A 27,492-nucleotide genomic window follows, 5' to 3' on the forward strand; every position below is an offset into this window, starting at 1 on the left:
TTGTGGTGATGAATGCACAACTATATAATGGTACTGTGAACAATTGATTGTACACTGTGGATGACTGTATGGTATGTGAATATATATCAATAAAACTGAATTTAAAAAAAGAACAATAAATTATGAACAAAGTAGTAGGAAGAATCATGAAGTATATATTTCATAGATTATAAGAATTTAATGAGAATAAAGTCCAGTCATGCTACAACAAGAAACATTATTAAATACATATTGGGCCCTACATGTGTAATTTTTGTTTCCTTCCAGCAAAAAACCTTAGAGAAATTGTGCAATATAAATCTCCAGCTATATAAATCTTGTTTTCTAATCTTTGGATTTTCATTCCAGGAAGTTAAGGGAAAAAAAAAAGATAGTATCTTCCCATCCCCAAGGAATAAACAAAATATCCAATGATCAGAGTCTCTTTAGATAGCTCATGTAATTCTTCACTGTGATAAAAGTTGACTGAACTAACTTGGAAAGCTGAGTTTACCTCTTTTATTCACTCTTAGGAGATCCAAATCCTAGTATTTGGACACCCTTCTCTAACTTTTATGATCCTTTGTAAAAGCTCTGTTAATGTAGACATTTTCTCGTGACATCATGAACTTTCCCAAACAATCTCATCCTTTAGTGTTGCCACACATATTGTATATTTCCATCCTTATTCCAGGTTGCAGCCCTGGGATGAAGGTAACTCATGATGTCTCAGAGGGATGATATAAGGAGATGTTCAAAGGGTTGCAGAGGTATAGAGGAATGAGTTGTTATTCCAAGGTGGTAGGGCGATTCATGATGTCAGAAAGGGTGCGGCCAGGCAACCTTCAAGTGGAAAGGAAGATTTTTGGTATAGATCATGATATCACAAAGAGAGGGGTAAAACCTAATATCTCAAAATGATAGGCAAACTCTGAAATTACCAGTGGGTGGTGTGAAATAGTGCCTAACAAGAGGAGGGGGGGTGGTGGGTCCATAAGAGGTGAGAAGTCAATGGTGTCATAAAGGGATGGAACAGTCATTCATTCATTCATTTCTTCCAGTATGATATCTTAGAAAAGTAAGAAAGTTTTAGGTCAAAGATCGTCAGATGGTACCCAGGGATACAATCTAGCCCATAGACAAGTTTTGTTGGCCTGCACACAGTGTTGTTTTTTTCCCAGTTAGTTGCCAATTTGGGAGTTTGACATAAAAATAAGTATTTCTGACTTCTCTTGAAAATGTTGGAGTTGTGACAACACTTGGCCTGCATTCCTACATGACAACAATTGGCTGGAACAAAGTAGTAGCTGCTCTCCCTGGATGAGGCAGGTAGTCTTCAGTTTACCACAGTCCCCACTCAGCCAGCTTTACTCATATTATCCACCTACCACTTGTAGGCATTAGACTTTATGACACAAGTTTGGGGAATTTCATATAACAAAGAGGTAAAACAATGTTGGGGAATTATGTCATAGGAGGGAAGGTAATCTATGACACAAGAGAGTATGCAGACCTTGGAAAAATTCACTGTGGCAAAGATAGAGACAGCAGAATAGTTTCATCCTCCATTTTAACTTATGTATTCAAGGGCTTTGTGGACAATGCATTCATCAAGGAGTTAAACTGGATCAATGGAATTTGATTCATAAAACACTTTCCAAGAAAATTTACCGATATTGGCAGTACTCTCATTATATGTTTTCTGTCAGATATCCTTGGTGTTAAAATATCCTTGGGTCAGGGGTAGAACAAATCTCATCACCCCCAAGTAGTATAAACTATGATTTCTCCAAAGGGTAAGATACTTTATCATATCACTTTGGAGCATCATTTTTCCATTACTGCCCATGTGCCTTGGCTCAGATGGCTTCTCTTCTTGGAATGCCCTTCTCTCTCACTAAACTCCTAGTCATCCTTTAAAAAATCATGGAGATATCACTTCCCCCAACCACACTCTCCTAGCATAATAAAAGACTCCTTCATTAGAGTCCCACAGAACTTTGAAGATACCTTTATTACAGAACTTATATTGCAGGAGATGTTGGGGTTTTTATTTTTATTTTTTTACTTTATCTCCTTTGGTAGAATTAAAGACTGTGAGTTTCTTAAAGGCAGTATTTTTGTGTCTCCAGGGCCTTAAAAACTGAAGACCTTTAATAATGTTGAATGGTCATAGCAGGTATAGATATCCACTAAGTCAAAAGGTTATGGGGTTGGGCCATAATGGGGCATGCTCTTCTGTAATAAAAAGTTGCAATAAGGTTCTGAAGCAAAATACGATATCTTGAGAAAAATCTATGAGTGCTAATCTGATGACAATGGTCACAAAGTGTTGGCTATAATAAGGAAAAGCAGCTGGACCCTATAGTTAGACCTACAGGGGTGAAGCAAGCCTCCAAGAAATCCTACTGTGTCCAAATGGGCCCCAGTACCTACCACAGTGCATGGAACGTAGTAGGACTGCAATAAATACTTGTTGAATAAATTAATGAATGAATGAGTCTGGGAATGAGCTAGTATATTCTGGGCTCTGGGCCATCCTAAACTTTGGTTCTGATCTGGGCTTGTCTGGACTTGTTTTGTTTCCATGTCAAGCTGAACTGTCACATAATTATATTCTGAGTTGGCCTGATCTCTTAACTGAGGTCAGCATGGTTTTCTATCTATGTCAGTACAACTCTGGGTACCACATTGTATTGAAATGGTACTGGCTGGGATTCAAACTGGATTATAGGCTGGTTTCTTAACTGATAGGCTTGGACTGATCAGCAAGTCTGAGCTCAGATATGAGTTTCAGTTTTGTCTATGGATTGGCTTGACATTTTCTGTGGCTTTGGAATTAGCCCTTAACTGAAATCACAAGCTAGGCTGGACGATGGAGCATGGTCAAAATTCAAGAATGAAAGAACTAATCCAAGTAACTTTTGAACACAATATTGTGACATACCCTCAGATTAAAGACAAAAAGAACTATAAAGAAATATTAAACTCTAGTTAGTAGATTTGAGTTTTTCTGCCATGTTAGTAATTCTGACACTACCTTTTGTGTATTTTAGAATACAGAAAATCAGTAAATATATGTGGATAATTTCTAGATTTCTTACTGTCAGAAAAGAGAATATGGAAAGGAAGATTAGAATGAACCCTAAGGAGTTGGATTGAACTTGGAGGAATCAGTATTAACTCATGGTTTTATAAAAGTAAATACATAATTATATGGTATGTGAATATATCTCATTAAAACTGAATTTAATTTTAAAAAAAGGTAAATCAGCAATGGGGGGAGGATGGGAATGGAATGTTTTGGATGTTCTTTTTTATTTTAATTTTTATTTTATCTTTTGGAGTAATGAAAATGTTCAAAGATTGATTGTGGTGATGAATGGAAGGTGGTGATGGTAGCACAACATTGTAAAAGTAATTAATTCCACTGAACTGTGCACTTGAAAATTATTAAGATGTCAAAGTCTTGTGTTATGTATATGTTAGAATAAAAGTGATAAAACTTCCACCTGATTCTCTTGGGACACTCACCTTTGGACCTAGCCATCATTCTGTGACAAAGCCCAAGCAAGGGGCGGGGCAAGATGGCAGACTGGTGAGCTGTATGTTTTAGTTACTCCTCCAGGAAAGTAGGTAAAAAGCCAGGAACTGCGTGGACTGGACACCACAGAGCAATCTGTCTTTGGGCATACTTCATACAACACTCATGAAAACGTGGAACTGCTGAGATCAGCGAAATCTGTAAGTTTTTGCGGCCAGGGGACCCGCGCCCCTCCCTGCCAGGCTCAGTCCCGGGGGAGGAGGGGCTGTCAGCTCCAGGAAGGAGAAGGGAGAATTGCAGTGGCTGCTCTCATCGGAAACTCATTCTACTGATTCAAACTCCAACCATAGATAGACTGAGGCCAGACACCAGAGACTCTGAGAGCAGCCAGCCCAGCAGAGAGGAGACGGGCATAGAAGGAAAACAACACGAGAAGCTCCAAAGTAAAAGCAGAGGATTTTTGGAGTTCTGGTGAACACAGAAAGGGGAAGGGCGGAGATCAGGCCTTGAGGCGCATATGCAAATCCCGAAGCAAGGCTGATCTCTCTGCCCAGGGCACCTTTCCTTAATGGCCCTGGTTGCTTTGTCTATTAGCATTTCAATAACCCATTAGATCTCTGAGGAGGGCCGTTTTTTTTTTTGTTTGTTTGTTTGTTTTTTTTTTTTTTTTTTTAAATCCTTTTTGCTTTTTCTAAAACAATTACTCTAAGAAGCTCAATACAGAAAGCTTCAAAGAATTGAAATTTGGGCACGTCAAGTCAAGAGCAGAAATAAGAGAGCTCTGAGACAAAAGGCAATAATCCAGTGGCTGAGAAAATTCACTAAACAACACAACTTCCCAAGAAAAGGGGGGTGTCCGCTCACAGCCACCATCCTGGTGGACAGGAAACACTCCTGCCCATCGCCAGCCCCATAGCCCAGAGCTGCCCAGACAACCCAGTGTGACGGAAGTGCTTCAAATAACAGGCACACACCACAAAACTGGGCGTGGACATTAGCCTTCCCTGCAACCTCAGCTGAATGTCCCAGAGCTGGGAAGGGGGAGCAGTGTGAATTAACAGAGCCCCATTCAGCCATCATTTGAGCAGACTGGGAGCCTCCCAACACAGCCCAGCAGCCCAGAACTGCCCTGGGGGGACGGCACTCACCTGTGACATAGCACAGTCATCCCTCAACAGAGGACCCGGGGTGCACAGCCTGGAAGAGGGGCCCACTTGCAAGTCTCAGGAGCCATACGCCAATACCAAAGACTTGTGGGTCAGTGGCAGAGACAAACTGTGGCAGGACTGAACTGAAGGATTAGACTATTGCAGTAGCTTTAAAACTCTAGGATCATCAGGGAGATTTGATTGTTAGGGCCACCCCCCCCTCCCCGACTGCCCAGAAACACGCCCCACATACAGGGCAGGCAACACCAACTACACACGCAAGCTTGGGACACCAATTGGGCCCCACAAGACTCACTCCCCCACTCACCAAAAAGGCTAAGCGGGGGAGATCTGGCTTGTGGAGAACAGGTGGCTCGTGGACGCCACCTGCTGGTTAGTTAGAGAAAGTGTACTCCACGAAGCTGTAGATCTGATAAATTAGAGATAAGGACTTCAACTGGTCTACAAACCCTAAAAGAACCCTATCAAGGACAGCAAATGCCACGAGGCCAAAAACAACAGAAAATTATAAAGCATATGAAAAAACCAGACGATATGGATAACCCAAGCCCAAGCACCCAAATCAAAAGACCAGAAGAGACACACCTAGAGCAGCTACTCAAAGAACTAAAGATGAACAATGAGACCCTAGTACGGGATATGAAGGAAATCAAGAAGACCCTAGAAGAGCATAAAGAAGACATTGCAAGACTAAATAAAAAAATGGATGATCTTATGGAAATTAAAGAAACTGTTGACCAAATTAAAAAGATTCTGGACACTCATAGTACAAGACTAGAGGAAGTTGAACAACGAATCAGTGACCTGGAAGATGACAGAATGGAAAATGAAAGCATAAAAGAAAGAATGGGGAAAAAAATTGAAAAACTCGAAATGGACCTCAGGGATATGATAGATAATATGAAGCGTCCGAATATAAGACTCATTGGTGTCCCAGAAGGGGAAGAAAAGGGTAAAGGTCTAGGAAGAGTATTCAAAGAAATTGTTGGGGAAAACTTCCCAAATCTTCTAAACAACATAAATACACAAATCATAAATGCTCAGCGAACTCCAAATAGAATAAATCCAAAAAAACCCACTCCGAGACATATACTGATCACACTGTCAAACATAGAAGAGAAGGAGCAAGTTCTGAAAGCAGCAAGAGAAAAGCAATTCACCACATACAAAGGAAACAGCATAAGACTAAGTAGTGACTACTCAGCAGCCACCATGGAGGCGAGAAGGCAATGGCACGATATATTTAAAATTCTGAGAGAGAGGAATTTCCAGCCAAGAATACTTTATCCAGCAAAGCTCTCCTTCAAATTTGAGGGAGAGCTTAAATTTTTCACAGACAAAGAAATGCTGAGAGAATTTGCTAACAAGAGACCTGCCCTACTGGAGATACTAAAGGGAGCCCTACAGACAGAGAAACAAAGACAGGACAGAGAGACTTGGAGAAAGGTTCAGTACTAAAGAGATTCGGTATGGGTACAATAAAGGATATTAATAGAGAGAGGGAAAAATATGGCAAACATAATCCAAAGGATAAGATGGCCGATTCAAGAAATGCCTTCACAGTTTTAACGTTGAATGTAAATGGATTAAACTCCCCAATTAAAAGATATAGATTCGCAGAATGGATCAAAAAAAATGAACCATCAATATGTTGCATACAAGAGACTCATCTTAGACACAGGGACACAAAGAAATTGAAAGTGAAAGGATGGAAAAAAATATTTCATGCAAGCTACAGCCAAAAGAAAGCAGGTGTAGCAATATTAATCTCAGATAAAATAGACTTCAAATGCAGGGATGTTTTGAGAGACAAAGAAGGCCACTACATACTAATAAAAGGGGCAATTCAGCAAGAAGAAATAACAATCGTAAATGTCTATGCACCCAATCAAGGTGCCACAAAATACATGAGAGAAACATTGGCAAAACTAAAGGAAGCAATTGATGTTTCCACAATAATTGTGGGAGACTTCAACACATCACTCTCTCCTATAGATAGATCAACCAGACAGAAGACCAATAAGGAAATTGAAAACCTAAACAATCTGATAAATGAATTAGATTTAACAGACATCTACAGGACATTACATCCCAAATCACCAGGATACACATACTTTTCTAGTGCTCACGGAACTTTCTCCAGAATAGATCATATGCTGGGACATAAAACAAGCCTCAATAAATTTAAAAAGATTGAAATCATTCAAAGCACATTCTCTGACCACAATGGAATACAATTAGAAGTCAATAACCATCAGAGACTTAGAAAATTCACAAATACCTGGAGGTTAAACAACACACTCCTAAACAATCAGTGGGTTAAAGAAGAAATAGCAAGAGAAATTGCTAAATATATAGAGACGAATGAAAATGAGAACACAACATACCAAAACCTATGGGATGCAGCAAAAGCAGTGCTAAGGGGGAAATTTATAGCACTAAACGCATATATTAAAAAGGAAGAAAGAGCCAAAATCAAAGAACTAATGGATCAACTGAAGAAGCTAGAAAATGAACAGCAAACCAATCCTAAACCAAGTAGAAGAAAAGAAATAACAAGGATTAAAGCAGAAATAAATGACATAGAGAACAAAAAAACAATAGAAAGGATAAATATCACCAAAAGTTGGTTCTTTGAGAAGATCAACAAGATTGACAAGCCCCTAGCTAGACTGACAAAATCAAAAAGAGAGAAGACCCATATAAACAAAATAATGAATGAAAAAGGTGACATAACTGCAGATCCTGAAGAAATTAAAAAAATTATAAGAGGATATTATGAACAACTGTATGGCAACAAACTGGATAATGTAGAAGAAATGGACAATTTCCTGGAAACATATGAACAACCTAGACTGACCAGAGAAGAAATAGAAGACCTCAACCAACCCATCACAAGCAAAGAGATCCAATCAGTCATCAAAAATCTTCCCACAAATAAATGCCCAGGGCCAGATGGCTTCACAGGGGAATTCTACCAAAGCCCAAGCAGACTTTGGGAAGGCCCATGTGGAGTGAACTGAGGCCCATAGCCTGCAACCCTAGCTGAGTTTCCAGATGACAGCCAACACCAACTTGCCAGCTATGCAAGGGAGCCTTCTTGAAAATAGATTCTCCAACTCCCAGTCAAGCAATCCCCACTGAGCCCTACTTAAATAGCCAAAGGTTTTGTATTTTTTAATGCAATAGATAACCTGAACTGTGTGAAATTATTTCAAAATAAAAAGTTAAAAAAACTTTCAAAGATGTGCAAGAATGAAAACTAGGACTCAGTTTAGGGTTGATTTTCCTTTGCTTTACTCCTAAAGTGGCTAATAAGCAGTACAAAATATATATACAAGATAAGGATATACAGCTAAGTGAAATAATCAGCCCCCCTGTTGCTTCCCTTTTTTCTCACAAATACATGCCTGAGATTTACTATCTTGGCACCCCACGTGGAGAGATGTCTATCAGGTAGGAATTGATCAGAACTATGAGTTCACTGCCCTTTATACCCCCAGCCACGTGAACAACTTGCTCTAACAAAATACTGAATAACAAAAAAGTCAATATTTCTACAATCCAGGAAGCCATTAGAAAAGTGTATATGCTCTGATATCATATTCTACTCCTTACCACAAATGGGTAAGAACTTGCTTACCAGGATGTTTATTGAAGTCTTGGTTACAGTGGCTAAACATTGGATACAAAGTCTCTAGAAAAATTGTTTAATAAATTATGGTACATCCACAAATACGGAATTTTATGCCACCATTAAAATAATTAACACCAAGTCAATTGACTTGGGTTAATTTCCATGTGGTATTGTTGAGTTAGAAAGAAAAGAACAAAAGTATGTATAATATGTTAAAGGATAAAATTGTTTAAAGGTAAAATCATAACTTGAGCATAAAATTATACCCTGCCCTCCCCCCACAAAAGACAAATTCAAGTTGTAACCCTAAGCCCATTTGTAAATAGGACCGTTGAAGATGCTACTCTTAATTAAAGTGTCGTCATACTGAGTGAGGGCAGGCCTTAATCCAATATGGCTGATGTCCTTATAAGCAAAAGAAATTTGACTCAGAAGTAGAAGCCAGAAGTAGAAGAAACCAGATGGAGAGATTGCCATATGACAGAGGATTGCCATCACAAGAATGCTCTAGATTTTGGAGAAAGCATAGCTTTCTTGATTTTGGACTTCTAGCCTTCAAAACTATGAGCCAATAAATTCCTGTTGTTTAAGCCAACCAGTGTATGGTATTTGTCCTAGCAGCCCTGGCAAAGTCAAGGATTTTATTTAACACATTAATTAATGAGGGAACCAGTAATATGATTAGCTCAAAGAACTGATGTAATTGATTCTTGTTTGTTGAATCTCGGGTCAGCAGTTTGCTTTCACAAAGCTGTCTGCTTCTGGACTAAAAAGAATCCTGCAAATACTAATCACTCCACTGGTATGGTCTAAAAGTTGTCTAAGCCATATCAGGTCAGAAGCTTATACCTAAGAGTCTATTCCTAGAAGTGTCAATACTTTGAAGTATCCGATACACACTTTTCCATGAAGCTCTGAGACTGTCTTATTGAAACACAAACTCTGGCAAGACAGAACGCACACCCTGGGAACCATGGAGCATCTAAGTAGGAGAGTTATTATAGATTTGAATTTTGGTTGGGTGATTTGGGGGAGGGTTCACTTCAGATTGGGTTCTCTTAGATAGTGGGACCAATGTTATGATTGGGTATCTCAATAAACCTTATCTACTGGAAGGGCAGACTAGAACAAGTAAAAAGCTGTATTGGTAAAGCAGCATCAGTCACTCATGTTAGCCAGGATAGGGGGCTATTTGGTGTTTTGTGGCTTGGACAATGCTCATTTTTTGTCTATTCAGAGATGATCACGGAATGGTCTTGTTTTTGTCATGGTCACAGAGAGGCCTTGTCTGATATTAATGTTCCGTGAAATAGTTTATGTTCAACAGGAGAACATTAAAACCTAGCTGTGAGTGCTGGGCCAGCTTGTAGCAATACCATGGCCCAGCATCTGATCATACCAGGCCAGCCCCTAATATAGTACTTATTTCTCTAAGTCAGTCAGAATAGAGGTCCTCATGCTGGTTTGGATGTATTATGTTCCCCGGAAAAGCCATGTTCTTTCATGCAATTGTGTGGGGGCAAACTTATTAGTCTTTTGATTAGGGTGTAGCTTTTTGATTGGGTTGTTTCCATGGAGATGTGACTCACCCAACTGTGGGTGAAACATTTTGATTATATCATTTCCATGGAGGTATGGCCCCACCTTAAGTAGAGCACTGGAGTCCTTTAAGAGGCTCAGGAAGGAGAGACAGGACAGAGATCCTCAGAGATGCTTGGAGATGTGGACAGAAGGATGTTTGGAGATGCTAAGCTAAGAGATGTAAGCCCGAGTTTGCCCTGGAGAAGCTAAGGAGGACCCCCAGACACCTTAGAGAGAAGCACCCTGGAAGAAAGAAGCAAGGACACAAAGAGATGAGAGAGAGAAGCAAAGACAGAAGCCCAGAGAAACATTTTGGAGAAGACATTTTGAAACACAACCCGGGAGCAAAGGACAGCAGACACCAGCAATGTGCCTTCCCAGCTGACAGAGGTCTTCAGACACCATCAGCCATTCTTCAGTGAAGGTATCTCTTGTTTATGCCTTAGTTTGGACACTTTTATGGCTTAGGACTATAAATTTGTAACCAAATAACCCCCCTTATAAAAGCCAATCCATTTCTGATATTTTGCATAATGGAAGCTTTAGCAAACCAAAACAGTCTCTAATGTAAGAAATTTTATAATCTAATTATAAATCCTCTAGAGATAGGAAGACATTTCACATTCATACAAGGAGAGGTAAAGTCCTTCCTAAATTACATACAATAAACACATAGACATAGACCTACAGCTTTGAGTCTACAATTTCAGCTACAAGTCTAGAGGTTCTAGAGAAACAGTAACTCCGGCCCAGGTATCAAAGAGTATTCTCTCCCTGATTCACATGACATTTTAATTGGTTTGCACTCAAAAGGATGAGTAGACAAAAACAAATCAGACTAACAAACCAGATCTCTGTTTTTCTCTTAAGACAGAAAAAATAGATCTGTGTCATCCATCTACAGATTTCACCAAATGGTCAAACCGCATTGCCAATCATTGCTATCAACAATGGGGGAATAATTTGCCAGCCATAAGCAAACTAGAAACAAAAACCAAAACACAAAAAATTATTGGAAGGGATAAAAAACTAGAGAAACAGAGCTCGCAGAGCTAAAGTTCTATTGCCACTTGAAATTCACCTCTGAGAGCCAAAGTAATTATAAAGTTTAGGCTTTAGGCAACCATGAGGTGCATGTCTCAGCAATGCAGTGTACATGGGTCCTTCCAGTGAATTCATTGGCCATTCCTGGTGGATAATCTCCAAAACTATTAAAGGATACTTATTCTCAAAGGCAAAGACCATGACTCTCATACAAATACAAACTTCTGTCAAAGATTTTATTTAAACATATTAATTAATAAGGGACGAGAGTAAGATGTTATAACTGGTTCAAAGAAACGAGCAAAGAAGCTGAAATGACTTTGCAAATAGATACAAAACATCTTTGCACAGGGCAAAATCAGTTGCATCCACCAGATACAATTCATTTCCATTTTTTTTTGAACAAGAACAATTTGCATTATTATTAGTTTTCTGCAGCTACAGAGATGTGAATATTTGCTTAAAGACATGAAGGGTTGGAATAACTGGGAAGGGTACACTAAACAGGATACTAGTAATTTTTGTTTGCCATTTAAAAATCTTCCACGATTTTTCCTGACAGATTCTCTTTAAAAACATGTGTATGTATATAGATAGATAGAGCTAAATATAATTCTATAGGAAAGTAATAACATGTTAAGTAAATAGCATAAATAAATAATGTCAAGTAAATAAATATTACAAATAATAATATTAAAAGGACTAGCTTGTTAATATGGCTTGGAGGTATTATAAAGTGGGTGGAGAGGGAAAAGGGGAAGGTAAATAAAGGAGGATCTAAGAAAAAAAAGGAGGAAAAAACTGTTTTAAAAAAAGCATTGCATATGGTATAATCATATTTATACATTTAAGTAAAGTTGTAAATGTGTGAGTATATGTAAAAAGAAATTTTTTTAAATTAAGATATGACAAAATGTAAAGTTTTTAATTCTGGATGTTAAGTACATGCGTGTTTGTTACATTTTTTCTGCAGTTGAATTTTTTTCCCCAAATAAAATTAAAAAAAAAAAAAAGGATGGGTATTAGGTCTTATGAGAACTGGGATGGGTCTCTAGTTGGCTAGACTAGCCTGGTCTGGTCTCTGCTTCTGGTCCATGCCTGTATTAAGTGGCATTGACCCTCTCTCAGAAGCAGTGTGTGTGTTTGTGGCTTTTCAGTTCAGAAACTGATTCCTTCCCAAGCCCTTCCCTGTCCAAGCATTCCCTTCTCTAAGGCAATGAGAGATACCAGTTTCTGAACCAGGAAGCCAGATAAATTTAGATTCAATAGTCACTTATTGGACCAGAGAGCTAAGTGCCTTTGGCACTTTGGCACTTTGGAAACCAATCTCCCTAGGTGAGGGATGATTATAACCAAATACCCTGGTGAGCGTCTTCAATAATCCTTCCTGGAGAAGTGCTCTAGGATCCCCACTCCCACACCCCAGCAGAGGTGGGCCATTTGAAGGAAATGATTTGCCCACTGAGCTTCAGGTTCAGACACAGGAGAAATACCTCTTGCAAGGGGGAAGGACTGAGATGGTCAGACTATGGAAACACCAGCTTTGACACACCAGAGTCTATCTCCTCTTCTGGGTTTGTTAAAACCAACCAAAGCTAAGAACTCTTGCCTCAACCTCACTCCCTATCCCCAGGCTCTCTCTTTAAAAGTAACTGTGAGTTCCCTTTTTCAAGGAAACCTGAAGCAATTTCCTTTCTGACAAAGACCGTTAAAGCTTACTTTAAGACAATAACTGAAATCTAGATCTTACATGCAGATTATAGTGGGAGGCTTATTTCTACTGAGCATCATTTACCTGTTCACACTGAGTAGATTTACCTTCATGGACTTTGCACATCTGTAACAAAAACAAAACTGCCCAACTCTATTTAACTCTTCATATTTCAAATTACTTTGATGCTATTATCTGTTAATGGATAATTTTTTTAAAAAAATCATGAATCTCTTACAAATATAAAATGAACACATCAAAGACTTCAATTTATGAACTAGTGAGGGAACTAATAAGATGTTACAACCAAGAGAACCAGAACTGTCTACCCCATTGACAGCCTGGACACAGTGGACCCAAACCATACCTTACTGTCTACATTAACATAACTTTGTGCTAGTCATCTGTCTTCAGTAGCTTAACTGTTCATTACACCTGAAAGACCCATCAACTCTTCAGTGAAAATAGTTTGCACCCTAAGATTCTTCAAATCCCTCCCCTCAAAATCCTCACCTTGCTGTTCCCACCAATCTAAACTGTTGTATCATGATTTTTAGCTAATCCTAATCAAGCCCTTGCTTTGAAAGACCTGCCTTAAATCAAACTTCCAGTTCTCAAAAATTTTTACTTTGCCTTCCCCCTCCAAGACACTGCCAAAGCTTTATAAGATGGCACGATGGTGCTCTCCCTTCCAATGGTAAGAAATAAACACAGCTTTGTCTTATAACAGGTTGCATTGGTGATATTTGGGCAACCAGCTTTTGACAACTGATTCAAAAGAGAATCCGAAGAGCAAGTACAAATAAAAGCCAAAAGAAATGCTGAAAAGAATGTGCTTAATGGATTTAAAATTGGCTTCGTCCACAGTGGATGAGGGAATCAACTGAATCTTCACCAAACAAAATTCATTTGTATGTCCAAGTACAAGAATCATTTTCCTGGCTATCAGTTGTCTACAACTATAACTCAAAGACAGAGAAAGGCAAAGAGAGTCAGATAACCTGAAAGGGTGAACTAGATAATGCCTAGCTTTCCACTGAAGATACCCAGTAATCTTTTGGTTCCATTTGAATCTCTAATAATTTTTTCCAATATACCAAGCATGGCTGCTATTTCAGAATTTATATCACAAGCATTTGTGATTAATAGAAAACATTCCCTTCTTAGTGTACCTGGTTTGAGTTTCATGTCTACATGCCTTAATTTTGCTGTGAGTAGTTATTTCACCCCAAGAATTAGAAACCCAAAAGGGTACTATAATGACTTCAAAATACCTGTATGCCAAAAGAACTATTAGAGCCTTGAGGATTTTCTAATAGCTGTGTTCTCCCTCCCCAATTTCACCAGCTCCATTTTTTTTTATTGTCCCAAGCACCTTCCTCTGCTGTAAAAGGAATGTACTTCATGTGCCAAGCTTGCTCATTCTTCCTTCTCTTTCCTAAACTTACCCTTTGTCCAAAGATTCTCTCTACTCTTCTCCCTGTCAATTCATATTTACCTGTGTCAAGGCTGAATTCAAAACTAATCCTTTGCAGGAAGTCTTCCTTGATTGACCTATCCCTAAGCAAACCCTCCTGTGTGTTCCTCTTAGTGACCTCTCATTTTATCAAATCCAGCCTTTGTGCAATCCTTATCCTTCTTGAACTCTTGGCAGCCTCTGATTCTGTTGGGCAGCCTCCCCTTGGCACTCTCTTCTCCTTTGGCCTCCCTAACAGGGTATTCTGAACTTCTTCCTCCCTCCCTGACCTTTTCTCATCTCCTCCCCTGCCTCCTGTCACCCAAACCTTCTCTGAGGATCTCCTTGGGTTAAGCAGCGTTATTTATCTGCAGTGCCTATCACCTACCTCACATTTCTGGCTCTTTCAGTATTTGCACTATTTCCAGTGTTTACCACAGTTACCTTTCAAGGAAAGAGGGAGGCTAAGTACAAACAAGGATTTCCACACCAGCCCTGAAGCCAATAGTCATTGAGGTCTGTTAAATTTTAATTGATATTCACTTCTAAACTTTCCCTCTTCTGTTAGAAACACAACTATCCTCCCAAGCATGCAGTCTCAAAACCTCAAGTCTCTTAAGATTTTTCTTCTCTTAAGTCTGCCTCAACGGTCTCCTGCTTGTGCTTTCTCCCTCAATCCCACTGCTACAAACCTAGGTCAGATCTTGGTTACTGCTCATCAGGCTTATTGTTATAATCCATCCTCCTTCCTGGCTAATATACATCCTGCTGCTAGCTTGACATTCATGAAACACAGCTCTGATTAGATCAGTTATTCTCAAAAACCTTCAATGATATCCTAATCATTAAATATGATGATATCATATCCTGTGGCAGTAGATCTCAAACCTGGGGGTAAATATAAATCATTTCAAGAACTTGGTAAATATACAAATACCCTGAAATTCTAGTTCAGGAGATCTTGGATGGGGTCTAGGATTCTGTTATAGATTTTTAAAAAATAGCAAAACAAGTGCCCCAACTGATTCTTGCACAGCCAGATTGGCTTTGATCGAAAGGAATCCAGGAGCTGTGGATAAAGAACACAATTTTTGGTCCCACATACAAGGCCTTTCATGATAGGACTACAATTGACATTTATTCACACAATATATACTGAGCAATTATTATATGCTAGTGATTATTTAGGCACTTTGGGATACCTTTAAATTAGTATCATTAAATGAGTTAATACTTGTAGAACTCTTAGAATAGTATCTGGTACATAGTAGGTTGTCAATATGATGTCCCAGTTCTCAAAGTCATTATCCAACAATTGTTTGAAAAGACTTGTCTTCCAAGTGAAGAAGACAATGGTTTCACTCCTAAAGAGTAAAGAGAGTAATTAAAAGTTAAAAGGCAGGGTCCAATGTGGGAGGTAGACGGGTGAATGAGGTATGATTGCTAAATGGTATGAGTTTGTTTTGGGGGTGATGAAATATTCTAAAATTGTGGTGATAGTTGCACAACTCTGAACATACTAAAAACCATTGAATTATACACATTAGTGAATTATATGATATGTGAATTATATCTCAATAAAACTGTTACCCAAAAAGTTAAAAGCCACCTCCGCAGAAGCAAAAGGCAGTCATCTTGATGCAAATACTAGATCTTAGAAAGACAACAGGATACCAGACCTGGGCTCAAACCTGGGTCCCAGAATGAGAGGTCTTTGGATGCATAGATTGCAATGCCTTGGACTTCATATTTTCTCAGACAGGAGAGGTGTGAAAGAGAACCAAGAATGTGTTAGATGAATAATAGATTGGGGAAGAAGAGACAGGGAAGAGACTTCCCACTCAATAACATATTACATCGCATTGAAGGCAAACATGTTCGTAAATGGTTATTTAAAGGCATGTAACCCACAGAGTAGCACCACAAACCTAAATAAGTGTTAGCATGATATACTTATAAAATATGACACTGGTGCAGAGGGTTAACAACAGAGTGGTATATGAAAAAACTACCTATTACATATTAAAGACTATATTTAATAGGTATATATTACCAACACTACACTAATACTAGGGATGAATAATTACCAGCTGATAAGAGCTCTGGGATGAATTATGATAATTATTTAAATTTGAAAGTGATGATTACTGTAATATTAAGTGAAGATAATGTAAGAAACTGACCATTTATCTTGGGATAGAATATATATTAAGTGAAATTAGGAACCTACTACTTAATAAATCAAGCACTCGACTTGAGGCTTGTTCTTGTGAAACTTGGGTTTGTAAATAGGAGGCTGAACCCTCCTTTAATTATGCCTAAGAGGCACCTCCAGGGAACCTCTTTTGTTGCTCAGATGTGGACTTTCTCTCTCTAAGCCCAACTCAGCAAATAAATTCATTAACCTCCCCGCCATGAGGGACATGACTCCCAGGAGAATGAATTTCCCTGGCGACATGGAACATGATTCCCAGGAATGAGCCTGGCCCTGGCAGTGAAGGACTGAAAATGCCTACTTGACCAAAAGGGGGAAAAAGGAACAGCAACAAGCTGAGGTCACAGTGGCTGAGAGATCCCAAATAGAGTCGGGAGGCTATCTGGAGGTTTCTCTTATGCAAGCTCCAGCTAGACATCCCAAATGGTCACAGTATGCCATGCCCTCACCAAAAGTAGTTCCCAAATACCTAGGTCCTTACCTGAGATTTTATAAAAGATTCACTCACCAAGTTTTATCTCTCAGAAACTTACATCCATCAGAGTGTTCCTGTGCCAGACAAGTCCTAAAACCCAGAGGCAACAGTCTCTTTAAGAACAACAATCAAATGCAGCCCTCTTTCCCATGCTGTTGACACCCCCTTTCAATATTAACAAGTTAGGGTGCTCATGTTTCGACAGCCCTGAAGATGAAGAGAGGGATTAAGTGAGAGGAAGGGGTAGCAACAGACAAGCTAGGATTTAACAAAAGATTACCAATAGTGAATCTTTATATAAATATATATTTTTTGGATGCTGGGGTGTTGGAATAGCACAAGGGAAATGGCTGTAATGGTGGAACTGTAACCCATAACATTCTTTGAAATTTGCTCTATAGCTACTCATTAAACTGTACTTTGAAGGTTTTCACCTTTCTGTATGTCCTAGTTTGCTAATGCTGCAGAATGCAAAACACCAGAGATGGATAGGCTTTTATAAAATGGGGGTTTATTTCGCTACACGGTTACAGTCTTAAGGCCACAAAGCGTCCAAGCAATCAGGTACCTTCACCGGAGGATGGCCAATGGCGTCCGGAAAACTTCTACTAGCTAGGAAGGCAGCTGGCGTCTGCTCCAAAGCTCTGGCCTCAAAATGGCTTTCTCCCAGGATATTCCTCTCCAGCAAGCTTGCTCCTCTTCAAAACATCACTCCCAGCTGCACTCGTTTCCTCTCTTTGAGTCAGCTCATTTATATCGCTCCACCGATCAGGGCCCACCCTGAATGGGCGGGGCCACACCTCCATGGGAACATCTCATCAGAATCATCTCCCACAGCTGGGTGGGGCACATTCCAAGCAAATCCAACCAGCACCAAAAACGTCTGCCCCACACAAGACCACAAAGATAATGGCATTTGGGGGACACAATACACTCAAACCGGCACACTGTATATACCCTATATTTCATAATAAGGAAAAAACTGAAACTGTGGAACTGTAACCCATAACAATTTTTGAAATTACCTGTATAACTGCTTGTTGAGCTATCCATTGAAAGTTAACAACTTTCTGTATGTATGTTACATTTTACAATGATAGAAATAGCTGAAATTGTGGAACTATGACCCATGACATTCTTTGAAATTTGCTCTCTAACTACAGATTTGCTCTTTAGCTCTGAAATTTATCACTGTTATGTATATGTGTTAAAGTTCATAATAAAAATGCATTAAAAAACATATTACATGAATGTGAATTTTTAAAAACTTACTTCCTTAAAATTATGAAAATTCTGTAATCTCCAACTTGGCCTTTCTCCTTGGTGAATAAGAGAATCCATATAGCTTTTGGTTAATATGAGATACTAAGATCAAGAAAAGCACTAACTGACATATAGCCCAGGTCCCTAGAATGCTCATTTATCTTTGGAGGGAAGGACAAGCTTCATTTGTGAGGCTGGGAAAGCTCCCATTTGGAGACCTTTTTTTGGGGGGGAGGGGGTGAGTGGCCCCTGGAGCTCCTCACAAGGGCTGGGGAAACCCTTCATCTGAAAAGACACCACTCTGCAGCTTTCTGTGAGAACAGAGTCTGTCTTGGACTTCAAAGGAATTATATGATCCCCAGAAGGGTTAGGCAAATGTGTGTGTGGACTTTAAAAAGATATGAGCACTTCCTATGTGTCAAGCCCTATGCTAGACACTTCATGTATGTGTGAGAGAAAAATATTTTGAGGTATTAATAAATTCTGTTCATCATTGAGCCTCTATTTCCTCCTGGGAGAGGGCTTGTCAAGGACAAGCACACTTATATACTCTTCAGCCTATTAAAAAGAAAAGGACAGCTCTATATGTTCTGATACATAATACTCTCTAACATATTAAGTGAGAAAAAAAGGCATAAAAGTAAATATATGACCTATTTATGAATACACATGCACACACACACATATTACACATGAATGATCCAACCAATACTTTAACTTCTCAGTTTCTTAATCTCTTGAATTTTAATTATCTTGTCTGAACAGAGCTAGAGAAAAATGTGCAGTCATGCCACTGGTTTCATTTTAAGTTTCTGACCACAATCCTGAAGTTGGCCCTCAGTGGCACCCAGCAACCCTACTAATTTTCCTAGTAAAATTTACCGTCCTAATCCCTTAGCACAAATTTCACTCCTTCTCCTCCATCTCAAACCTCCAGCACCCCATCCCACCTCCATTCATAGGTAATGACATTGCTTTTTATTTCACTGAAAAAAAAAATAGAAGAAACTAGAGAATTCCCACATCCTCTCACCAATAAAACCCACTAACTGACCTGCATCCATTAAATGAAATTTAAGAATCAATAACTTCAAGATATTGAGAATTATAGCAAAGCATATACTGCAAGTTAAGGAAATGATGAGTTGACTCCCAAGTGTAAGATAGGGGTGGAGGTCCCCAAGATTTTTCACAAGGAGATCAACTGTGCTAAGACTTGACATTTTCAGCTTTTATAGTGGGAAGTAACTCTACCTCTCTCAAGTCTCACCCAGATTCCCCTAACATAAGAAGTGGGTTCAGAAACTGAGCAGCCAAAAAGAAGGATAAATGTCTACTCTCATCCTTACTTTGTGATCCTTTCTCAAGGAGGCAGCAAAACTTGGTGGTTAGGAGCACTGACTCAGGAGCAGACTGTGTGGGCTCTGCTGTTTACTAGCTGTATGACCTTGGGCAAGTCATTTAACCTCTCTGGGCCTCAGTTGCCTTGGAAAATGGTGATAATAATAGTACCCATCCTATCTCATAGAGGTATAATTTATTTGGAAAATGCTTATAACAGTACCTGGCACATAGTAAGTGCTATACAAAGGTTAGTTAACTACATAAATGATAGGATTCTTTCTTAACGTAAATAATTTAGCCATCAAATTTATCCACTTTCAGGTGAGATATCTAGGGATATTAATGCTAAGTAAACTCTAGTAATTTTTAAACTTTCTCATAAGAATAGGGGTGGGGAGGATCAAGGTATATCTCTACAAAAAGATGGATGGGGTTTATTTGTTTTTACTACTACCCTTTTTTACACCCCCTAGTTGTGTGAAATTTTTGTCAGAGGCATTCAACATCCCTACTCAGGTACCTGTCCAGAGGATTAACCCTTGTTTTGGTATCATTCTAAGATTTCCTTCCATGGCTTGCTTGCCTTGTCCTCCTGAAATTGCCTCCCTTTCAGTTAGTTTCCTTCCCTAATGCTGAAGATCTGCTGCTTTGCCCCAGCCCCGCCCTATGACCCTACACTAGTAAAAGGTTCTCTTCGATGCAGAATGCCTGCCTTGCTAACCCCAAACGTGGGCTAGGCCTGGCCTCTGTTCTCAGATCATTCACAGACTAAGAGAATTTGCACTCTGTAATCTTGAAACCAGTCACTTCACTATGAGAACTTAGTCTGCTCTTATGTGGTTGACTGGCATAATTTATTTCCACACCTCTGACCATAATCAGTCAGTTATGACTTGTTGTATTAAGCCACCCAGAAAAATAACCATTTCCTTAGAGGAAGTTGTGTGAGGCCAACATCTTTTGTGGTTTATTCTGGTACATTTTCTTATTTGTAGCTGTGGAGTTCATCTCTAGAGAAAATTTTAAGCTGAATGACATTGTGAAGTCAGGCATATTGGAGTTTAAGCCTAGCTTCTCTCCCTGCCTCTCATGACATCATGACATCTATGTTGAGTTGCTTCATCTCACTGGGTTTCCACTACTGCGACATTTAGTGATACGGTTACATGGCAAATACTTTTTGATGTTCTAACAATCAAAAGCAGGCCTCTACTGAATCAATAGATTGTTGGGACTGGATACCAACTGGTTCAGTCTCTCACTTTTACAGTGGAGTAAACTGATGCTAAGAGTGATTAAGTGGCTTACCAAGGTCAGATCATCTAGCAGAGATCAAAGTCAAGACTGTGTGATGGAAAATTTTGCTCTCTTGTTTACTAGACCCCAACCTATTGTGTGCCTGTCTGTTATTATGCAGCAGTGAACGGGTTGTGCTTAGCTTCCTTTATTTAGACAGTTTCCTTTGAAGAAGACAAATCCTTGCATTCATTGTGATCTGCTTTGAGGGATTACAAACTTTTAAGTTGCTGGTTGCAATAATTAAAACTTTAAGCAGCTTTAAATGTCATTTGCGGGTTACAAAAAATGAGTAAAACTTACTAAAAGATGAAAATTTTCCAATTTTATAATTCAGCAAGATGCTTAGCAAGTACAAAGAAGAGATATTAAAGTGCCTTTATTTTGGACTTAAGAATTATAGCAAGATTCCCTTGTGAGAGAGAAACCACAGGGGCAAGTTTTGGGGGATTTGGAAGGTTTTTTGATAAAGTGATGATTTATTAACACAGTGGTAATAGCTTCCCCTAATGTGTTTACTTTATTTACAACATCATTAATCTAGAGATTATAGATGAATTGTAATTATGTCTATAATTAAGCTTCATATAATCCCATTTCAATTTATCTCTCTCATTTTCTTAGATGAGCAAATCGAAATTTTCAGCAATAAGAATCTCAGGCCAAACCCCATACCTATTGAATCTGCATTGCCTGTCCTTTATTTCAGCAAACCTCCATTTGAATATGGTTTGCAAGCAGCCTCTGACTCAAATTCAGCCTTGCCTGTCAAAGGACGATGATAGCATCATATCAACCACCAGTTCATCTCTCTGAAGCAGGTAAACTGATAACTCCTAGCTCCAAGGCAGTCATTCATCACCATTTCTCTTCCTCAGTACCCTCTCCAGTTCTCTTCCCACTCATGCAGCTCTTGACCAGTGAGTTCACCACCAGTTTCAATTCAGCCACCCCTGCTTTGCCCCTGGGCCTCCACTAGGACCTTTGCTCAACCACCCTTCTGTCCTTCAGCTTCAGTCTACCTGAGGCAGATACCTGACTCAAGCAGCTGTTTAACCAGTGCCCCTGCTGGACTTGTCACGGACTAGGGAGAGGGAGATTTGGATACCCATTAATGCCCCATCCTGACCTCTGTCTAGGTATAACGGGATGAAGACAAAGGAAGCAAGTCAAAGACTTGCTCCAAGTCTCTAGATGAAGAGTTAGGGCAGCAAGTGTTAGGTTCTAAATTGGAAACTTAAGATCCCCAAAAGAGAGAGAGAATAAATATTGTTGGTGAATCCTTGTTGGAAGTAGGGGTGTAACTGGTAGTGGTGGTGTGCTGTCTGTGGCCTTGTCACTCAGTGTGGTCTAGCAACCAGCAGCATCGGTACCACCTGGGAGCTAGTTAGAAATGCAGAATCTCAGGCCCCACCCCAGGCCTAATAAATCTGAATGTGCATTTTAATAAGGCGATTTGTATATACACTGTCTAAAGGAAGTCTGCCTGGATCTGTCTTTTTCTTCTGAAAAGCAATCTATTGACCTCATTTTCCCCGTGGGCAATTTCTTCCCCTTGAGTATTGGGCAGTCTAAGTCTTTCTCTCAAAGAGAAAGAGAGAAAGACTTAGACTGCCCAAAATATGCAGGAGCCAAATACCAAATGTTAATGTAGTCCTCTACAGAGAGACATCACTGTCACAGGACCCACAATCTCTCCCTGTTTGGCCGACTTACCTGGGAGGCTAGATCCTCATCAGTTTACCAGGTGAGTGTGGAATGTTCATCCCCTACCTAAACGACCTATTCTCTCACTAGAAACATTAATGCAATCTATTACGCTGGAGTGTTGCCAGCCAGGGAGCCCTTCTATCTCCTTTCTCTGCTTCTGAAGAGCAATCTACTTCCCTCATTTTCTCAAGCTTGGGGGGCATCTCCTAGTAACCCCAAAATATTGCTGAAACTGTGGGCCAATCACATGATTTCATTTAATTTTCATGACCACACTATGTAATAAATACTATTATCTCCATTTACAGATGAGGAAGTTGAGGCTCCAAGATGTTGGGTAACTTGTTCAAGGTAGCAATGCTAATAGTAGGGGGCCAGAATTTGTGACCAACTCCAAAGCCTGTGTTTCTTGGGTCCTGCAATATATATACTACCTCTCTTGCCTTTTCCTCAGGCAAACTCCAAAGTTGCTTTGCAAAGCTGTTATTCACAGACATATGACTGAGTTGTTTTGAAGTGGTTCATATGTCACATGTCAACCTCATTATTATGATTAGTATCGTTTTCATCATAATCAATCAAAATTTGTTGAAAGTTCTCATGGTGCCATTTTAATTCCCCATGGGCAATTTCTGCTTGTGTACTCTTCCTTTAAAATAATCATATTGCCAGGAATACAGTATTTCCTTTTAGAAATGGGACAAACCATAAGCATGTTGCTGAGGCATTTGTTTTAGTGCTGGAAGCTGGAGAAAAAGTATTTTACTCAGTTACTCACTTTACACAAAATCTGAACAATTGATACCCTGCTTTCACACTTCATACTTGATGACATATTCTATTCTCTAAAAGCCAGTCAAGAAGTTGAGACCATACTCAAGGGGAAGAGATTACACAAGGGCATGAATACCAGGAGGTGGGAATTACTGAGGCCATCCTGGGGGCTGCCTACCACAAGGCATGATCATTTTACATGTGCACAAGAGTCATGCCTTTAAGTCTTTGAAAATTATACTTTAACACAAGGAAAAGGCTTATGATGTAACGTTAAATGAAAAGAACAGACTATGAAAACAGATATATACTATTATGTCAAGATGTAAATAATATTATGAAGGTAGGCAAATACTGGTGAAAAAGAGAGAGAGAATAAATAAAAGAAATATCCAAGAGTACGATAGTTGTATGAGGGTATGAGGGCTAAAGCCTGGGGTGGTTCTTTTTATTCAAATAGGGGTGCATCAGGATGAAAGTAAGGTTTTATGAAATGGGGGAGTGAGGGTGGAGGGAGAGAAACTGCTTATATCAGGAAAGCAATTAAAAGGCAGTCACTTGAGATTTAATGTGAAAAGAAAAGGGAAATGAGAATAGAGAAAGTTAGCTGTACTGTAGGAACCTTCTTTTAGCAAACGTGTCTGAGTAAGAACTATAGGCAGACTGGAATAATTGAGGGCAGAAGATTCCCTGGGGAGCTGCAGATCTTAGATTCCAGAGGCACTCCTGTGATCATCTCTTACACCAGTCCTCACCAAGTTGTATAAGAAATCCCAAGGAGGGAGATGGAAATCCTGAGTTACCCAGGCCATGAAAGCAGCAAGTCCTTTGAAATCTGCTAATTGATTTGCATACTGCTGAGTTCAAGGACTTCTCTGAGATACATAGCCACCACTACTGCTCCAAAGTCAGATTTGAAGAAAGGAATTTGATTAAGCTTCAATTGAATTTTCTCTAAATTAACAAACTGTGGCAAATTTGGAGTTGTGTTGACCAAATGCTCTGAAATTGTACTTTTTGGGTAAGTGACATGCTTGAGCTGCTCTTTAATCAACACATCAGCATTGAAAGGAATGCTGGTTTAACAACTAGTTCTCTGGGATGAGGAGAAGGGGGAAGGCTTGATTTGTAGCATTTGCTGGGTGTGGAAGCCCCAGGCCCCCAAGTTTCTTGAAGACTGCACACAGCAGTTTGCTTGACCTAGGACAGTTAAGGTTTGATGTATTCTCTTTGTAATATCAGTTGCTAAGTGTAATCTACACCCAAAACTACTTCCTCCCTGAGACTCTCTGAGATACTGTTATCTACAAGATAATCTATAATCCTCCCCTCCTCCCTGTTGATTACAATCAATCCCTACCTACCTTGCACGACCCTGACCCCTGCTCCCCGCTCTATGCTCTCATACCCATTGGAATATCGAGCCCTTATAACCAGTTTATTCAGCCTCCCAAAGTGCATACTATTTCCACGTTGTGCTCTGAACTCGCCGCCATTCAGAGAAGCTCCTGAATCCATTCAGAGAAGCTCCTGATTTCAGGGCAATGTGACTCGACTTCCCCATGCTGTGGGTAAACCCCATAATAAAAGCTTATGCCTCAGAACATGTCTGGTGCTCTCTTTAGTCCTTCGGCTACAAAAGCCCTCTTGGGCTGTGACACTGGGTAAATATTCTGATGGCTGATTTTGTGATAGCACTGAACAAAGAAACAAAGAACCATGAAGTGATGTGTAATAACACCATTAAGCAGGATTTCTATCCTACAGGTTCAGTAGCTGTAAATAACCTCAAGAGCATAATAGTAAAATATAATAAAATAATTAGGAAGTTGTAAAAGGAACTTAAACAAAGTAGAGTTAATATGGCTAAGAGATTTAAAATGGAATCAGGTCATTCTGGAGGTTACTCTTAGCAAATCTCAGCCAGATATCACAAACTGCCAAAGTATGCAAAGCTTTAAGCAACAGTGTTCCTCAAAACCCTAAGGACTTCCAGACACCATAAACAAACCACAAGATAAAGAACTCAGTAAATTATCTAATCTCAGGGACAACTGGAGTATACAAATATCCACCAATCACAAACAACTTATCTAATCTCATTTCCCTTTTAAAACCCTTGCTTGGAAGTGCCAAGATAGATTTAGGTTGTTACCGAATCTGTTCTCTGCAAATTGCAATTCTAAGACCCCAAATGAATGTCTTTGTTGCCTTACAGCTTTGTTTATTTCTCGGTTGGCATTACACAGTGTCAGAAATGGGATCTGAAGCTATCACCGACCTGACTTTGGAGCTACCATTGGATTCAAGCATGGTACTGGAAAAAGCCCGTTGCACTCTCTTGTCTCCCCCATGGCCCTGGGTTCCTGCCAGTAAGTCCTCTTGGTTCTGAAGTGCCCTCTTTTTGGTTGAGGTTCTGGTCTTTCTTTTGGTGTCTTCTGCTAAAGGCATTTGAACTTCAGTTCTTTGGGTTTGGGCTGGTGGCAGCAGCCCTTTTGTGTTTGCCCTTTTTGGTACACAAGGAAAATTTCCTTTTCTGATAAGTGCTCAAACGGGACATTAAAAATTCCCACTTTGGTATTGAGTTCTTTTTTTAGAGGAGGGATACCTTCCGAACAATCAATTTGACCTATGTTCTGACTGAGAAATCAAATAACTATTTTGGTGGGCACAGGATGGGCACTTAAAAGCTAGTAGGGTGCCTGCCACCTTTTGATAAGAAGTCTCAGCTTCTGAAGACCAAGACTCCTATGAAAGGGTGAAGTGGCCATGGATGGATTGTATTGACACAAGGTGCCTGCCACACACAAGACAATTTTCATGCAACTAGGAGAACTTACCATGGGTTGGACAACTAGAGCACAGGCTGTCCACCAGGTAAAATAAGCATCCTGTGAAAGGCACCCTGTAAAATATCACACTTGCCCCAAACCCAGATAATTCCTCTCAGATTTAGGATTTATGATTGCTTACAATCAGAACTAATTAAAAAATAGTTTGCAATCCATCTAAGAACTCTAATAGTGTATGACCATCTAGCATACCAGCTGGTTTCTTGTACAAAAATTATGGTCCTGCCTCATGTAAAATCTTATCCTGCTGGACCTGGCACACTAGAGAAAATCTTGAATTATAATGACCTCAATGGGAACTTTTGATACACCTAAATTGGTATTGAAAATAGAGGCTCTAAACTAAGCAAGCCAAAATGAGATACCTACTTTAGTTGGTATTTAGAAGCTTCCTGATGTATAACTAATTCTAAAATTGCCTCTTTAAGAAACAAATACTAAATTAACAAAGACTAACACAGACTTCTCTAAATGCAGTATGAAGTTTGAAAAATTATCTGAAACTCTTGAGTCTGACTGTTCTAATCCTTCTTTAAGCCTCTCCTGTCCTCTTCCTCTATGTCCTAGTTTAGCCAAACTCCTCTTCTATAGTGATAAGATTTTCCAAATCTTCCTGAAGACCCAGTAGGTTTTGCAAAATAATTCAGTCTTATCATTAAGACTGTTGAGCCTGGATACTAAGACCTTTACCAGTTAATTTACATGCCACAGTGAAGTTCATGGCAAAATCTGGATAGACAAAGCTAATTAGAAAGATCCCTTAAATGACTTTTCAAAATGAATAACTACTGGTAAACTGAAGCATTTAAGCTAGCTAAGGAACTCCATAAGGTCGTACCTGATGATTTTTCCCAAATTATTGATTAAAGAAAAATCTAACAATGTACCCAGAAACCTGATGAGCCCATATATGAATATTATACAGGCTCAGAATAACTTTTAAATAATTCTCAGGTCTTGACCATATTAACTATGAAACCTCCAACCTATTTAATTCTACTTTTGTTAACAGCCTTTCAGAAGAACTAAGCACCACTCTAAAATGTAAGCAACTAAACTGGGCCACAGTGGCACCTAATGATTTAGTAAATCTTACAGATCATTTAGATCACATCTTTTAAAAAGCTGGAAAAAAAAAAGGAAAGAAGGAAGGAAGGAAGGAAGGAGGGAGGGAGGGAGGGAAGGAGGGAAGGTGGGAGGGAAGGAAGGAAGGGAAAGAAAGAAATCCTCCCAAGCAAAAACAGTGCAAATACAATTAGCACAAACCATGAGTTTCAAATTACAACAGCTAAATAAGCCACCAGTGAACTCTTTTAGGCACCAGGGTTCAGGGCACTGGTACTTATTATTACCTGGACGTTGGAAAAGAGACTGACCAAAACTACCTGAAAACAGCAGCAACCCCCCAATGCTCTCCTTGCCCTTTAAGAAAGCAAAATGCC

General features: G+C 39.4%; 1 long non-coding RNA gene across 2 annotated transcripts in view; it reads left to right on the forward strand.

The window, feature by feature from the left end:
* The window catches only part of LOC119538485, a 39,253-nt gene extending 12,062 nt beyond the window's left edge, over positions 1 to 27,191 (forward strand). Inside the window, exons 3-4 of one of the 2 annotated variants that reach the window (XR_005217562.1) lie at positions 21,339 to 21,535; positions 25,417 to 27,191. This is a non-coding gene — a long non-coding RNA (uncharacterized LOC119538485). The remainder of the gene's footprint in view (positions 1 to 21,338; positions 21,536 to 25,416) is intronic. The other variant, XR_005217561.1, reaches the window with a different exon arrangement.
* Positions 27,192 to 27,492: the final 301 nt, after the last annotated feature.

The sequence above is a fragment of the Choloepus didactylus genome, chromosome 6 (assembly GCF_015220235.1).
Source record: "Choloepus didactylus isolate mChoDid1 chromosome 6, mChoDid1.pri, whole genome shotgun sequence".
Classification (NCBI taxonomy): Eukaryota; Metazoa; Chordata; class Mammalia; order Pilosa; family Megalonychidae; genus Choloepus; species Choloepus didactylus.